At 35.1% G+C, this 14,065-nt stretch overlaps 1 protein-coding gene and 1 pseudogene across 1 annotated transcript in view; one reads left to right on the top strand and one right to left on the bottom strand.

The window, feature by feature from the left end:
- LOC112425398 (nif-specific regulatory protein-like) overlaps positions 1 to 14,065 on the bottom strand; it is a 119,694-nt gene that overhangs the window by 13,624 nt on the left and 92,005 nt on the right. The window lies entirely within an intron of this gene.
- On the top strand, positions 1,937 to 2,868 carry LOC105474817 (olfactory receptor 2A2-like; annotated as a pseudogene).

Here is a 14,065-nt window from a genome sequence, read left to right as displayed (position 1 = left end):
GTTATGCAATATTATGTATCTTAAAGCTATGGCATTGATTATATTAAAATGTTGTTTAAACTGTAATGACTGTATAGGTAAAGATATCTCTGTATAATGGATGATGTGCGTCTGAAAAATCAAGTCATTCCAGATGTCACTTATCTAGGAAACCGGAGCTCTTCTTGGGCCACGAACTGAAATTAAGAATAAAATAACAGACACAAAATAAAAGACATATAATTTGCTCTTAATTATATAGGTAAAAGGATGTCTAGGAAGGAAATCCTGAATAGCAGGTTTTGAGATAACGACTTTCACAGAAAACATCCAGATCCTGGGCAGTAAGAAATAGTAAAATGTCCCATAAAGCGGTAATCAGTGGATTTTATCCCAGGTTTGACCGAAGTATATTAAAACAGGACCAATGACCAATTAACCAATGACCAATTAATTTCTCAGAGTCAGCATGACAAAGCTGAAAAGCTAAACGTAGGACAAAATCATAGGAAAGGTGAATGAGAGTATGATGCCCTGATTGCTAAGGCAGAGGCTTTTTACCATTAAGTAGTTCCTTCCAGGGCGATATATTTGATTTTTTGTGAGTTTGCTAGACAGTAATGGTTATAACCCATTGAATTAAAAATTCCATGTGTCCACATTAATTGATTGACAGATAACTAGAAAGAAAGAAAAAGAATGACAGAAAAAAAAAGAAAGAAAGAAAGAAAAAAAGAGAGAGAGAAAAAACGAAAGAGAAAAAAGAAAAGAGAGAAAAAGAAACAAAGAGAGAGAAAGGAAGGAAGAAAAAGAAAGTAAAAGAAAGAAAGAAAGAAAGAAAGAAAGAAAGAAAGAAAGAAAGAAAGAAAGAAAGAAAGAAAGAAAGAAAGAAAGAAAGAAGAAAGAAGACCGGCAAATAGATAGGCAGACAGATCAAGCTCATTCTCACAGTAAAGCCAACTAATGAATACAAAAGGAATGAGGGAGTTAGAATGACACATTTTGCAACCATCATTACTTATAATGGAGTCAGGTAAGATAATCAATAGATGCTTTAATGAGTGGCTGAGAATTTAATAAAAACAAGATATGTATATATTAGTTTTAATATATTTCCCAGAAATTATACTAGAAAAAAGGATAATTTTATAATGGAGATAGACAGGACGCATCACCTCAACCAAATGATCCACATTAGCATTTTGAATATTGAAGCAAATTAACATTATCTGCCTACTAATAGAAGACACTGAGATGGACACATAGATTCATCTCCTGTTAAAAATTTAAAGTCTGGATAAAAATATGGAGGGTCAATAGAAAACCCATTCTGAGAACATTCTGTGAAACAACTTGTTTGTACTTTTCAAAACTTTTAATGTCTAGACAGAAAGAGAGTGTCTGGGTAGCTATTCAGATCAGAATAGATTAACTATACTATGGGATGTTGCACCACATCTTGGACAGGAAGGACAGAAGATGCTCTGTTTAGAAAACAATATTATGTCAAGATCACATTTCCTGATTTTGATAATGGTACTGTGGTTAGGTAAGTGAATCTCTTTGTTCTTGGATAAAATAGAGAACTGAGGGATAAACTGGTATCATAGATACACACTAGTCTTAAGTGTCCCAGAAAAAAAAAATATATATATAAATATAGACAAAAAGGGAACAAGAAATATGAAAAAATTATTAACAATTGTTGAATCTAGATGAAATGTGTATGAGAGAACTGTTTCTAATTCTTGATACTTATCTGAAGGTTTGAATTACTTTACAGTAAAAAGGTAAAAACAAAAACAGAAAGAAACACTGGGGGGGAAAGGTGAGTTAAGTAGGCACAAATATATATATGCTTCCTCTGAGCTCATTTTGAAATAAATAACTCATTCTCTTTGTTCTCCAACCCTGATCTTTCATCACACTCTGGTCCTTTACAAAGTGTCATTAAGGAATGGAGGACAACCAGTCACGGGTCACAGAATTCATCCTGGTTGGATTCCAGCTCAGTATGGAGATGGAAGTACTCCTCTTCTGGATCTTCTCCCTGTTATATCTCTTCAGCCTGCTGGCAAATGGCATGATCTTTGGGCTCATCTGTGTGGATCCCAGACTACGCACCCCCATGTACTTCTTCCTCTCACACTTGGCCGTCATTGACATATCCTATGCTTCCAGCAATTTGCTCAACATGCTGAAAAACCTAATGCAACACACACAAAAAAACTATCTCCTTCATCTCTTGCCATTAGGCAGATGGCTTTGTATTTGACTTTTGCTGCTGCAGAGTGCCTGATTTTGGTGGTGATGTCCTATGATAGGTTTGTGACGATCTGCCATTCCCTGCATTACACTATCATGAACTGGAGAGTGTGCACAGTCCTGGCTGTTACTTCCTGGGCATGTGGATTTTCCCTGGCCCTCATAAATCTAATACTCCTTCTAAGGCTGCCCTTCTGTGGACCCCAGGAGGTGAACCGCTTCTTCTGTGAAATTCTATCTGTCCTCAAACTGGCCTGTGCAGACACCTGGATTAATGAAATTTTTGTCTTTGCTGGTCGTGTGTTTGTCTTAGTCAGGCCCCTTTCCTTGATGCTGATCTCCTACATGGGCATCCTCTTGGCCATCCTGAAGATACAGTCAGAGGACCGCAGAAAAGCCTTTTCCACCTGCTCCTCCCACCTCTGTGTGGTTGGGCTCTACTTTGGCATAGACATGGTGGTTTACCTGGTCCCAGATAACAGTCAACGACAGGAGCAGGAGAAAATCCTCACCTTGTTTTACAGCCTTTTCAACCCATTGCTGAACCCCCTCATCTACAGCCTGCGGAATGCTCAGGTGAAGGGTGCCTTATACAGAGCACTGCAGAAAAAGAGGACCATGTGAATGAGGAGAGAATTTTGGTTCAGTTGATCTACCTTTATGAGATGTGGTTTGCTTGCACAATACAACTCAGAAAAAGTCCACAAGAAGAGGCTTCATTTAAGAATGAAAATTACCTAAATTTTGGCCCTGAAAATGGGAACAAATTTCCTGGGTATACCCATCTTCCTATATTAAGTAGTCTTGTTCGGATACAGGATAGCTACATTAGAATATCTAATTTTTTGTTTAAAATAATGACATCTTTTAAAAAGTCAGAAATAGGATTACATGGAGATAAAATACTTATTATTTTATAATTTCAACTGTTGTTTTAGATTCAGGGGGTACATGTGCAGGTTTGTTACATGGTTATATCACGTTATGCTGAAATTTGGTGTGAAATTGAACCCATCACCCAGTAAGTGAGTATAGTATCCAACAGACAGTTACATCAACACATTACTATTCGCTGATCAATCAGGACATATGTAAATCCTATCATTACCTGGTAGCATCTGAAAATGGTAGATTAAAATCAATATTATAAGAAAAATCTTCCAAGGGAAACCAGAAATTTAGTAATGTAGAGCAATGTGTTTCTACTTCACTGATTATGACGACGATGAAATAAATGACTGAGAAATTATAAATTCCTTTTGGGAATAATTCAGAAAAGTAAATAAGAAAACATTGTGGAAAACTTCAGTGAGAAAGAAAAAGAAGGAAGGAAGGAAGGAAGGAAGGAAGGAAGGAAGGAAGGAAGGAAGGAAGGAAGGAAGGAAGGAAGGAAATAGACAATTACAAAGTGTATTTCAAGCTGTATGGTATGACCAAGTGAATGAAATCCACTTGAAAATGTTTAAATGGTCTGGAAGGCAAGAGTTCTAAGCCTGGCTCTAACTTTACATTTATTCACGGGTTATGGTAATTACCAATATGACAAGATTGAACCACCTGTAGAGGATCTTAGGTAATATTCAATTTATCTTAAGATGGGTTGTGATGACAACAAGAGATATGAAACAACAAGAGATATGAAACAAGAGATATGAAACAACAAGAGATATGAACCAACATTGCCTACCTTTCATGTTGGTAAAAAGTTCTTTGGATTTGTGAAACAAGACTGAGCAACACTTATTATGCTAATCATGGTACAATCAGTAAAGGTGGCTTTTCTATAGTCATCAGCTAAAGCATTTATTTTTTAAAGTATTCTCTTCATTATAAACTCCAATAGTAATAACAGATTTAATTTAGTGTTATATTGTCTCAATTTCCCTTTATCTATTGAGTTCCTTTTATCTATTAATTTCCTTTTATCTACAAGTTTCCTTTTATCTATTAATAAATTAACGGATGTCATTTTTAGTGTAATTTTAAGTTTACAGAAAAATTAAGTGCTAAGCTAAGAGTTACATACACCCTCTAAACCCTCTCCACACAAATCATGTCCCCTATAATTAATATCATGCCTTATGTGTGGTAGTTATTACAACTGGTTGGTCAATATTTGTACATTAACATTAAATATAGCTCATAGCTTACATTAGGGTCCACTGTGTTGTAAATTCTAAAGGTTTTAACAAATGTATAATGTCATGTATCCAATATTACAGTATATAGAATAGTTTCACTGCCCTAAAAATCCCCTGTGCTCTACCTATTTATCTCATTCTCCCTCCTCCAAAACTCCTGGAACCGATAATCTTTTTAGTAGCTTGATAGTTCTGCCTTTTCCAGATTATTTAGTTGAGATCATACAGTATATAGCCCTTTAAGAATGGCTCCTTTGTGAGAAATATGCTATACTAAGGTTCTTCCATGTCTTTTTGTGGCTTGGTAACTCATTACTTTTTATCACTGAATATTCCGTTTTCTGGATGCGCCTGTATTACGCTGTTCTTGCATTGCTATAAAGAAATTCCTGAGACTGGTTAATTTATAAAGAAAAGAGGTTTGATTGGCGCATAGTTCTGCAGACAGCACAAGAAGAGAAGTGCTGGTGTCTGCTTCTGATGAGAGCCTCAGGAGGCTTACAATCATGGCAGAAGGTGAAGGGTGAGCAGACGTCTCAATGATGAGAGTGGCAGCAACAGCGTGGAGGTGTCACACACTTTTAAAAACCAGGTCTTATGAGAACTCTCTCATTATCATGAGGACAGCACCAAGGAGATGGCACTAAGCCATTCATGAGAAATCTGCCTCATTATTCAATTACCTCCTACCACTCCCCACCTCCAACACTGGGAATTCCATTTTAAAATGAGACTTAGAAGGAACAATATCCAAACTCTATCAGTACCATAGTTTGTTTTTCCACTCACCTATTGAAATACATCTTAGATACTTCTGAGGTTTAACGATTATGAATACAGATACTATAAACATTTGTATATAGGTTTTGGGTTAGCATAAGTTTTTAACTCATTTGGGTAAATACCAAGGAAAGCAATATGCTGGATTATGTGGGAAGTATGCACTTAGTTTTATAGGAAATTTCCAAACTGTCTACCAAAGTGGCTGTACCATTTGTATTCCTACCTGCAATAAAGGAGAGTTCCTGTTGCTCCACATCCTTACCAGTATTTAGTTTTGTTGGCATTTTAAATTTTCACCATTTTAATAGGTGTACAAGAGTATTTCATTCTTATTTAAATATGAAATTTTCTGATGACAGATGATGTTAACAATATTTCCATGTCCTTTCTTGCCATCTGTATATCTTCTTTGGTGAGGTGTCTCTTCACATATTTTGTCCACTTTTTAAATGTTTTTGTTTTTGCTCATTGTTGAGTATTAAGAGTTACTTGTATATTTTCCACAAGTTATTTTTCATATTTGTTTTGTAATATATTTATTCTAGTCTATGGCTTATCTTTTCATTTTTTTAAACTTCAGTTTTAATGATGTTCAACTTATCAATTTGTTTTCCAATGGATTATTCTTGTAATCCAAAAAGGCATTGCCAATCACAAGGTCACCTATAAAGTGTTCTGTTTTCCACTAGGGTTTTTATAATTTTGCACTTAACATGTAAGTCTATGATCCATCTGAGTTAACTGCATAAAATGTAATATCTCTGTTCAGGTTTGGGTTTTTTTGTGTTTTTCTTTTTTTTTTTTTTTTGTATTTTTGCATGTTCAGTTATCCCAGCATCATTTACTGAAAATATTAGCCTTTTTTTCCATTAAATTTCCACTGCTCCTTTGTCTAAGATCAGTTGACTATAATTGTTTGGAATTTTTTAGGGGCTCTCTGTTCTATTCTTTTGATCTATTTATCTATTCTTTGGCCAATACGACACAGCTGTAATTACTGCAGCTTTATAAAAAGGCTTGAAGTTGGATAGTGTATTAGTCCGTTTTCACACGGCTATAAAGAACTGCCCAAGATTGGGTAATTTATAAGAGAAAGAAGTTTAATTGATTCGCAGCTCAGCATGGCTAAGGAGGCCTCAGGAAACTTACAAACATGGCAGAAGGCAAAAGGGAAGAAAGGCACCTTCTTCACAAGCAGCAGGAAGGAGAATGAAAGGAGGAGGAACTACCAAAAACTATAAAACCATCAGATCTCGTGAGAATCCACTCATTATCACAAGAACAGCACGGAGGAAACCACCCCCATGATTCAATTACTGCCACCTGGTCTCTCCCTTGACAGGTGGGGATTATGGCGATTACAATTCAAGGTAAGATTTTGGGTGGGGACACAACCAAACCATATCAGATAGTGTCATTCATTCATCTTTATTCCTCTTTTTCAGCGTTGTGCGGCTACTCTGTGTCTTTTGTCTTTCCATATAAACTGTAAAATCAGTTTGCCATATCCACAAATAACTTGCTAAAATTTGATTGAGGTTGTATTGAACTTATCAGTAAATTTGGAAGTACCCGAAATCTTGACAATAAGTGAGTCTTCCTATGTACATGGAATATCTCTCCATTATTTAGATCTTTGATTTCTTTCATCAAATATTTTCAGTTCCCCTTACATAAATCTTGTACCTATTTTGTTAGATGTATACCTAAGTACTTATTTTGCAGTGCTAATGTAAATGGAATAATATTTTTTAATTTCAAATTCCAATTGCTCATTTCTAGTGTAAGAAAGCAATATGTATGTTAACCTTATATCCTACAACACAACCTTGCTATATAATTTATTAATTTCAGCAGTATTTTTCCTAATTTGGGGGGATTTTCTACATGAATAATCATGTCATCTGTGAAGAAAAATAATTTTATTTCTTCTTCCCCAATCTGTATACTTTTTATTTCCTTTTCTTTTCTTAATGCATTAGCAAGGGCTTACCATACAACATTGAACAGAAGTGGTAAAAGAGACACACTTGCCATGTTCCTGATTTTAGTGTAAAGCATTTAGTTTCTTAGTATGATGTATGTTACCTGTAGGTTATTTGTAGATCTTTTTTATAAAGTTGAGAAAGTTCTACCCTATCGTTACTTTGCTTAGAGATTTTCTTTATAATGAATGTGTGTTAAAATTTGTCAACTCCTCTCTTTGCATCAATTGATATAATTACAGATTCTTCTTCTTTGGCCTGTTTATTTGATGGATTACATTAATTGATTTTTGAATGTTGACTCAACCTTGCATACCAGAATAAATCCCACTTGGTCATAATGTATTATGATCATTGTAGTATCAGTATTATGATCATTGTAGTATCAGTATTATGATCAGTATACATTATAAAACTCTATTTGGTAATATTTTGTTGAGGACATTTGCACATATGTTCTTGAGTGGTATCGCTCTGTAGTTTTCCCTACCTGTAATGTGTTTGTCTAGTTTTGGTAGTAAGGTAGTACTGGACTCCTAGAATTAGTTGGGGAATATTCACTCTGCTTTCATTTCCTGGAACAGATTGTATGGAATTGGTATAATTTCTTCCCTGAATGTTTAGAATTCACCAGTGAACCCATCTGGGCCTTTTACTTTTTCTTCGGGAAAGTTATTAATTCTTGATTCAATTTATTTAATAGATATCAGCTTATTCAGATTATCTATTTTACCTTTTGTGAATTTTGATGGATTGTGCCTTTCAAAGAATAGTTCTACATTATCTAGTTCATCATATTTGTAAGCATACAGTTGTCCAAAATGTTCCTTTATTATCCTGTTAATGTCAATAGGATCAATAATAATGGCCACTCCTTCAACTCTGTATTAGTAATTTATGTCTTCTTTCTTTGTTTCTTAGTTAACCTGGCTAGAGGGCTATCAATTGTACTGATCTTCTCTATTGATTTTTCTGTTTCCAATTTCATTGATTTTTGCTCTAATGTTTATTATTGCCTTTTTTGTTCTTAGCACTAATTTGCTTTTCCTTTTTAGTTTCTCGAAATGGAAACTTATGTGGAAGCCTGGATTCTTGATTTTCTTTCTTCTTTTCTAATGTATGCATTCAATGCTACAAGTTTCTCTTTAAGCACTGCTTTATTTCATCACACAAGTTTTTATATAAATTGTATTTTTATTTTAACAATATTGTAAATATCTCTTGAGATTTCTTTGACCCAGGCATTTTTTTATGAAAGGTTTTGTTAAAATTTCCAATTATTGGGGTTTTCCTGATGTCTTTCTGTTATTGATAACTAGCTTAATTCCACTGTGGCATGAGAACATACTTTGTATAATTTCTATTCTTTTATATTTGGTAAGGTGTGTTTTGTGGCTCTGAATATGGTCTACCTTGTTGCATGTTTTATGTGAACTTAAAAATGTGTGTTCTCCTATTGCTAGATGAAGTAATCTGTACATTTCAGTTAGGTCCAGTTGATTCACAGTGCTATTCAGTTCAACTGTATTCCTACTAATTTTCTGCCTGCTGGAACTGTCCGTTATAGATTTGGATTATAATCTCAAAAGACAAAAATCCCAAACACCATAATTTCAAATGTTGAAACGCCAAAAGATCAAAATCTCCAATGCCTAAAATAGCTGATGTCTAAAATCCCAAAAATCACAATCTTAATATATTAAAATTCTGAGTGATGAAAACCTGAATTCTGGGGAAGAGATCAGTGCATGTTCAGATGTATGCAGGATAGTTGCATCCTGAAAGTTGCATCATGTTAGACAAAATTATTACCTTGGTATTGTCTTCATTTGCATTTGGTGGAAAACTCAGATGAGTGGACTGGCCACGTGATACAGACCCAATAAAAGCTTTTGTTTAAAAATATGTCATTTGTCTGCATTGGCATTTCTCCCAACTGATGAAATCCCAGAAGCTTTTAATGAATTAAAGACACATTTGTCTGAAGAAGCCAGCAAAGTTAACAACTAGTTTGAAAATAATTATAAGCACAGTAGATTAGAAGACACTTAGCAATGGAATTGCTGTTCATTCACCAGTATTGTTGCTGAGAAATTCATGGTCAGCATGTGAGTACATGCCGAATGAATTTTAGCATAACTGGAACAACAAAGAAGCATGCCACAGAAAATAGAAACATTTAATTGGGAGTTCTCATCTCAAAGTATATAGAATCACAGAAGAATTTCAAAAAGACCAATGCCATGTAGATGATGAATGTGAACATAGTCTCCAAGGAGAGCCATGCTTTAAAAGAACAAAAGCAGCTATTTATCGTGATGCAAGACTTCAAAAATAGTTAATGATAATGAAAGTTGGCCAGATTTTATGGACTACCTCTATGCAACTGCCCACAACTTAGTCCTGTAATACACTTTTTCATATGTCAAATATTCTTTTTAGGTTTTTTTTTTTTTTTTGCATTTTTTTCTCCTTTGTTTTTCTTGTTTTCGTTTTTTCCACTATTTTATATTGTCAGCATTATTTTTTACAATCACTATACTGTGTACTTAATATTCATTCCCAGTACTGGAGGAATAAATTGTGTAAAGACTTTTAAATAGTTCTAATTTATTTTATGCATTTTTTGCAAATTTGAGTTTGTGAACGTGCATTATGACAACATTGACTTTATGTTTAAGCATTGTGAGTATGCATAGAAACATTGAAACTTCCTCAGTAAATTACAAGAGGTCTTTTTGCACATCTGCATTTGTGAAAGATAATATTTTCTTGAGGTCATAGCTCCTTGGGTGACTGGTATAATGATGCAATGTGTCATCCCCAGGGTTTTTGCTTGATCTTGCCAAAAGACTTAGGTTGTCCATTACAATATTTCATATGACTGAAGTTATAAATTTTGGTGTACACACAATTATCAACCACAGTGACATGCGTTTATACATTTTGATTTTTGACCTATTTCTTTCTGAAGACAACTTGTCAGTTCAAAATTGTTATACCCATGCAACTGTCATTAGCATACTTGAGTGCTTATGCTTGCAAAAATATGTATATTATTGCCTATTTTATTGCATAAACTGGCCTATAACACGTTCTGTCATGTTTTTATGTTTCTCAAATAAATCCTCTTTAAAAATGTAAATAAATATCTTTTTAAAAAATTTTAAGGTATTTTTTCCAGAATTATATTTTTGGGATTTTGATATTTCAGGATTATAATTTTCTAGACTTCATTTAAGGATTTTGGTCTTCTGGGATTTCAATAGTCAGGATTACGGAGTTTGAAATTAAGGCTCGTGATTCGCCCCCATCCACTACTAACAGAGGGGTGCATTTATATATCTCCCTCTTTCAGTTTCTGTCAGTTTCTTTCTCATGTATTTCTTTCAGTTCTTTCAGTTTCTGTCTCATGTATTTTGACATTTTACTAGGTACATACACATTAAGTATTATGTCTTCTTGGGGAATTGATGATTTTAGTACTATCTATTAACTTCATCCTTGATAATTTTCCTTGCACTGAAGTCTGCTCTGGTTGAAATTAATACATTTAAGCCTTTAATCCATTTTGAGTTTATTTTTGTATGTGATGTGGGTTTATACACAAAAGATAACGGTGCAATTTATGCATGTAGATATGCAGTTTTCCCAGACCACTTATTGAAGACTATCCTTTCTCCATTGTGTGTTCTCAGCACCGTTGTCAAACATCAGTTGACCATAGATGTGTGGATTTATTTCTCGCTCTCTATTCTGTTCCATTGTTTTTATGCCAGTTCCATACTGTTTAGATTATTAAAGCTTTGTAATATATTCTGAAATCAATAATTGTGGTGCCTCTAGCTTTGTTATTACTCAAGATTGTTTTGGCTATTTAGAATTTTTGTGGTTCCATTCATACACACACACACACACACACCATTTTCCTTATTTATTCATTTGTATACACACACAATAAAATATTATTCATTCATTTGTATACACACACACAATAGATATTACTCCGTCTTAAAAAGGGGAAATCTTGCCATTTGTGATAACGTGAATGAACCAAAGGACATTATGTTAAGTGAAATAAGCCAGATATAGAAAGACAAATAATGCATGATCTCACTTATATGTAAAATGCAAAAGAGTCAAACTCATAGAAACAGGGAGGAGAATGGTTGCGTGCTGGGGGGAGAGAGAAATGGGAGCATATTGGTCAAAGGGTTAAAAATTTCTGTTATAGAAGATGAGTAAGGCCAGGTGCAGTGGCTCACACCTGTAATCCCAGCACTTTGGGAGGCCGAGGTGGGTGGAACACTTGAGGCCAGGAGTTCGAGATCAGCCTGGCCAACATAGTGAAAACCCGTGTCTACTAAAAAATACAAAATTTACCTGGGTGTGGTGGTGCACGCCTGTAATCCCAGCCACTTGGGTGACTGAGGCACAAGAATCACTTGAACCTGGGAGGCAGAGGTTGCAGTGAGCAGAGATCATGCCACACTCCAGCCTGGACAACAGAGCTGACTCTGTTTCCAAAAAAAAAAAAAAAAAAAGAATAAATGCTGGAGCTCTAATGTACAACAATTTGACTATAGTCAATAACACTGTAATATATACTTGAAATTTGTTAAGATCTTAGGTGTTCTCACCACACTCACACAAAAGGTAACTATGTAAGATGATGAGTGTCTTAATTAGCTTAATTATGGTAATTATTTCACTATGCATAGATATTAAAATATCAAGTTGTACATCTTAAATATATGCTTTTTGTCAACTATACTTCAGTAAAATTGGAATTAAAAAGGCGATTAGAAATAGCCTTCACAAGAATGGAAAGATCTGCCACCCCAGTGAAATTTCTAAGGTCCAATATTTGAGACACGTTGCAATATTACCTTTAAAGTAAAGGAAATATTTCTGCCACTGTTAACACTAAGAGAGAGACACGTTTGTGGGACCCTTTAACACTCTTAAGGTAATATATGCCACATTTTAATGTTCATTTCTAATAAAATTACTGAACACTCCATAGACTTCCAATTTAGAATGGGGCCCAAAATAACAGAAGATTCTGCGCCTAGCCAAAATGGGTCCAGTGAAATTCAGTATGAGTGTGGAAAATGAAGATGCAGTATGGTTATGTTTAAAAATTTCTAAATGAAAAAAAAAAAACCAAACATCTTGCTTGGAGTAAAATCATTTTCTCTAGCAAACATAACTCCTCTTTTGAGACACAGCTCTTCTGGCTCCACACTGAACCCTGGTAGGTACCATGTGCCCCAACATGGTACTGTGAGTCGGGGCTCCCCATGTCCTGGGCCATGGACTGGTGCTGGCCTATGACCTGTTGGGAACTGGGCTGCAGAGCAAGAGGTGAGCAGCAGGTGAGTGAGCGAAGCTTCATCTGTATTTCCGGTCACTCTCCACTGCTTGCATTACCTCCTGAGCTCCGCTTCCTGTCAGATCAGTGGCAGCATTAGATTCTCATAGAAGTGTAAACCCTCTCAAACTGCACATGCAAGGGAGCTACACTGCATGCTCCTTATGAGAATCTAATGCCTGATGATCTGTCACTGTCTCCCATCACGCTGAGATGGAACCATCTGGTTGTGGGAAAACAAGCTCAGGGCTCCCACTGATTCTCCATTATGGTGAGTTGTATAATTATTTTATTATATATCACAATGTAATAATAATAGAAATAAAATGCACAATAAATGCAATGCACCTGAATCATCCCCAAACCATTTCCCTTGACCCCCATTCATGGAAAAATTGTGTTTCACAAAACCACACCCTAGTGTCACAAAGATTGGGGACCACTGCTTTAAGTGACCATGCAGCCTGTGATTCCCAGAAGGAACTAGAATTATCAGATCCGTTAAAACATAAATTGGGGCATGCAAAGAAGCACTCCATTATCAAATGGAAGTAATACAATAGATATTTAGTATATTTATTTTATTTTTATTTCATGATAGTCTATTAAAATATTTGTTTAGATAGACCTTTTATAAAACAATTACTGTTTTTAATTTTTTTTTTACAGATCTCTGATCATCTTGGTCTATGAATTTATAATGTACTGTGGTTACTGGTTACCTGACTGTACAGTACATTAGGGGATCAGCTGAAGCCCAGACTTTAGTGTTACGTCACACCTGAAGACGTAACACACACTTACAAAGGAAAAGGAAGATGAGTTCTCAGTGTAGAGCACATGAACTGAAAGCTGTAATCCATCAACTCTCATATTGCCAACAAATTTCTTGATTCACAGATTTTACTGAAGCAATGTTATGTAGCGATCTGCCTAGACCATAACATGTGCCCTAGGATTTTGCAGAAGCCATTGTTGGTTGTTTTCTGTTTCCCTCAGATAATCATTCCTGTAGAGTTTTTAAGATGCTTTGATTTTATTTTTAAGAACCACTAAAGTAGTATCATGATTCCCTGCATTTTCTGAGGGGCAGATCTAGATGATCCTAAAAGCACAGGAGAAGCAAGCTTAGAACTCCCAAAGATACTTTCTCATCTTGCCTATGCACATCCTGCCAGCTTGGATATTATGCAAGGGAAGAGCACCACCCATCTTACATACCTGATAAAAACATTTTTCCCTTTCTAGAAGTTTCTCGCCATTCTTCCTTAATCTGCTTTTTTTTCCCCTTTATGATAACTGTGTGTTAATCCTGGGGAAATTAGTCCTTGGTAGTATAGCAACATGGTAAAAAGTCTTAGGTTAATAATTGTAACCTGAGTGTTCAAATTTGCTTGTCTCATTCTTCTCTCTCAGCCCATAATCAGAATCATTTCCTTAGAGCCAAAGTTGTGAACATACTATTTTTCTCATTTGCACTGAGAGCCAATATCCCTGTTGATTCCTTATATTGATTCCTAATATTGTTCATTCCTTAT

Source organism: Macaca nemestrina, chromosome 4 (assembly GCF_043159975.1).
Source record: "Macaca nemestrina isolate mMacNem1 chromosome 4, mMacNem.hap1, whole genome shotgun sequence".
Classification (NCBI taxonomy): Eukaryota; Metazoa; Chordata; class Mammalia; order Primates; family Cercopithecidae; genus Macaca; species Macaca nemestrina.
Note: the sequence above shows the minus strand (reverse complement) of the source record. Positions and strands in the feature narration are given on the sequence as shown.